We start from the raw sequence: 4063 nt of genomic DNA, 5'->3' as shown, positions 1-4063 counted from the left end.
CTGTGTTATGTGAGAACCATTGGTTGGCTGATACTTTAAGAAGCAAGTGTTGCCAGAAGACCTGGTGATTATGATCTATGTGCAAACTTGTTTGTGGTTTGAATATGATATGTCCCCCATAGGCTCCTTTGTTCCCAGCTGGTGGTGGTATACCTGATGGTTCTGGAAACTTTAAGAGGTTGAGTCTAGTTGGAGGAACTAGGTCACTGGGACTCTTAAGGATTATTCCTGTCCCTAGTCCCCATCCTTTCCCTTTGCTTCCTGTCACTAGTACGTCAGCCAATCAAGCACGAACCCTTTCAACAAGTGAGATAAAATAAATCTTTCCTCACCTATTTGTCTATAACAGCCTCTGGTCACACCAAGAATAAAGGTAACATAGCTATAATGTGGTAAAACATGGTAGGTGGAACAGTACATCCCACATGAAGGAGACCATGTAGAACAGAGAATTAACTTCTGCCAATGAAGTCAATTACTGATGACTCATCCATGATATTTTTTTCATGTATCTCATAAACATACAATAACTTTATAAAACTATTTTACTGATACAACTATGGGGTCAGAAATCAAATCTCCACTGTGCTCAAATTAATCACCATGTGTCAGATATTTTTCTTCCTAAATATTTCTTGGATTTATTTCTGACTTTCTATATTTGTTTCCAGTCAATTACTATCAGTTCATTTGTTGATTTTCCTGCCTTTTCTTGTGTTCTGTAAATCCTTCAAATACATGCAGTTCTAAATAGATATACTCAAATAAAACCTGAAGGGTCTTGACTAGAAATCCTTCTTCTAGAGGGCACTTGGAGAAGTAGACTGAAGGCCACAATACCAAGGGTCACTTATGTTCAAGACTGAAATCTACTCCAATGGATGCTTACTTTATCAGGACACTTTCTTTTGTTTCTTCTTCTTCTTCCTCCTCTTCCTCTTCCTCTCCTTCTCCTTCTCCTTCTCCTTCTCCTTCTCCTTCTCCTTCTCCTTCTCCTTCTCCTTCTCCTTCTCCTTCTCCTCCTTCTTCTTCTTCTAATTTCAGTTACATATTTTTTTTTTCAGGATTTAGAATCCATAGGAGCTGGTGCTTCCTCATGATAGCAAGTTCAGTGTTTTTGTCACCAGACTGGACCACTTCTAGGAGTGACTTAATCACTGGTTTACCAGATTGTCTGTCTTGATGGCATCATTGATGTAGTTCCTCTCCAGAAATTTATGTACTGACTTGGCACCTCAGCCTATGGCATTGGCTTTTCAGGTATGGTATGTGTCTGAGGGTTCAGTATTATAGAGTCTGTGGATGCCATCAAAGTCAAAACTCACAGTGAGGGCAGAGATGCCAAATGGCATTCACTCATTGCTCTGTATGTAGCACTGATTCAGACCATCAGTGTAGCAGGTGATGTATTCCATAGAGACTAGATCTTCCATTGTCAGCTGGTGATTCTGGCACTCTACCAAGGCTCTGTTGATAACTATTCCTGCATCAGCAGTGAGGCCTGCAAAGGCCATGCAGACACTATCACCCAAAGTACAGATCTTCCACACTGTTCTTTCATCCTGTAGCTTGATCATCAATTGTTTTCCAGACCAAGAACAACAATGCACCTTCCTCAAACACCAACTGCAGTTGAACCCTTCTTGATCATCCCTGCACATACTCTACTTGGAAGAGACAGATACAGGGGTAGAAGATAATGATATTTCCCTTGTTCTGCCTCTGGATATGTCCTCACTTACTCTCTCTGGCCCAACTTTCTCACTGAAGACTTAAGCTTTTGGGTCTCTTAAGTCAACTATAGTTTTTCTCATAGATCTTTGGTTTCTAAATTCTCTGTCACCTGTTCTTGAAAAACCATTCTACCATGACATTAACTGTCTGAATCCTATACCTACTTCAATTCATAACTTGAGTCACCTTCTATTGAGAATCTTCTCAGTTGGGTCTGATGCCATCAGCCTATGATCTCAGCATTCTAGAGGAGGAGGCACAAAGACTGTCAATATGAAGTCAGCCTGGGCTGCTGAGACTGTCTTTACCCACAGAGAAAATTTTCTTAACTAGTTGTACAAAATCCAGGGTGTAAACCTCTGTGCTTCCATTTTATACCCATCACCTCTTGAACTCTTGTAGGAAAGCAGGTGAGAAAAGAATCTCCCTACAATCCCCATCACCTTGTACCCAATGGGATATGTAAAGATTGTAAAAGTAAACCCCTAACACTGAGATTCTCTGAATTGTCTCCAACTCTTACCTACCTTCAGGAGTCACAAATGAATGGAATACAACCTAAACAATTGATGGAGGAAAGGATCTATAAATAGGAGGTGTGGTGTGCGGGGGCTCCAGCACCAGCAGGGACTTGGTAACATGAGAATTATCATCATGTGATGCTGTGGAGGACTGGAGACTTCTATCACTGAGGTTGAAAGGTGTGAGAGATAAACATGGGAGATAGAACCTATCTAGGATGGAGTGTTAGGATAATGATGTTGAAGCCAGACTACTTCTACCTCCAATTACCTCACCTACCCTCTCAGATAACTTCTTCAATCTCCAAAACAAAGATGAAAATAGCCTTGTATAAGGATAGTGTGAAGATGAATACAGGCTGATTTACCTTAAATTATTAGAACTGTGTTAATGTGCTACACCAAGGGTTTGTTGTCTTTGCCCAAATCACTGGATGAAAGTGAATTAAGTATCATTCTTGGTTTTCCTCCCTCTGGTTTGTTGGGAACAGATGTACTGAAGAAATTCATCCCAGGACCTTCTTGGCTTTAGGAAATGATTTAGACTGTTGCTACCCTAGGGAGACTGAGGATTGCATTGGTGGTCCCTAAGCCTTGCCAGGCCTCTCCTGTACTTTCTTGGTAGAGGGAAAAACTTATAGCTGAGGATTTTTAGGCTTAAGATTATAATGTTGAGAAGAACCCAAGATAACCCTTTTGCACTCTATGTTCACACACTTGAGCATGTGTATGATGCCAATGGAGATGCCCAGAGTGGCTAACAGGTATACCAGCAAAGGAGTGGACAATGTGTCTGGAAAACTCAAGATCTGGGAGCAGTTCCACCTTAGTATTGTATACTCTAGAGAACTATGAGAAGGAGGACATTAATAAGATATAGACTCAAAGAAAAGTCAATAAATCTGGGATAAATATCATAGAACTGAAAAGCAGACAAGAACCTAACACCATTATAATAATAAGATTTAAACTGAGAAAAACAGAGAGGATAGACACGGATAAATCATGTGAAACTGGCCTGATGTATCACAATGAACACAGACATTTCTTAGAGATGAACTCAGTTACAAGCAGAGATCATATTTATAGAAGACAGTCTTCTATACTCCAAATTAAGAAGTGTATTGGAAGAACATGGTTCATATAAGACAGAAAATAATCATAAAACATAAAACTAAATTAAAGTTTTCCAGATGAAGAACCATGTGTGTGAGGTTGGCAGAGGACACCAAGCTTAAATTAAAACAGAAAAAGAGATTTCTGGCCCAGAAGTCTGTATGTACACTCTTTATTTTGCTGAGAACATTTGCCTTCTTCAAGCACTGAGAAAGACACAGCAGAATCCAAAAGGGAATTGATGATGATTCCTTCTCAATTATGTTCAAGGCCAGAATACAAAAGAATAGTTTCTATGTTTTTTTTCTGGCAGTGAAATTGTGACCAAATTTATAGTCATCAAAACTGTCATTTTGTGTTGGCACGGAGGGCCAAAATAATTAGTGCAGGGAACCATATGCAGAATAGCACTACACATTTGAGTTGAAACTTGGCAGGAAGCTGGTCTCGTTTGTATCTTCACTTCAGGGATACATGATAGACACACCTATTTCCTGTGCCTTGGACACATCCTGCTCCTTCCTACCTGGGCTTTGCTCTTTTCTCATGACTTCTCAGGGAGACTGGCACTACCATCTGCAGCTCTGCCTTCATTGCCTGTTGCAGTATTCTGTTCATTTCAGGGAAAGTCAGGGGTTTTCCTTTATGTGTCTGTGATGCTTAAAGGAATGCCATGCACATTTTAGCTGTTC

The 4063-nt window shown here is 40.2% G+C and overlaps 1 pseudogene; it reads right to left on the bottom strand.

Annotated features, from left to right (window-relative positions):
• Positions 1–962: 962 nt before the first annotated feature.
• Positions 963–1861, bottom strand: LOC114626040 (annotated as a pseudogene).
• Between the last annotated feature and the right edge of the window lie 2202 nt (positions 1862–4063).

Source organism: Grammomys surdaster, unplaced genomic scaffold, assembly GCF_004785775.1.
Source record: "Grammomys surdaster isolate TR1022 unplaced genomic scaffold, NIH_TR_1.0 226, whole genome shotgun sequence".
Lineage (NCBI taxonomy): Eukaryota > Metazoa > Chordata > Mammalia > Rodentia > Muridae > Grammomys > Grammomys surdaster.
The sequence above is the reverse complement of the archived record's forward strand: the minus strand, read 5'-3'. Positions and strand labels throughout refer to the sequence as shown.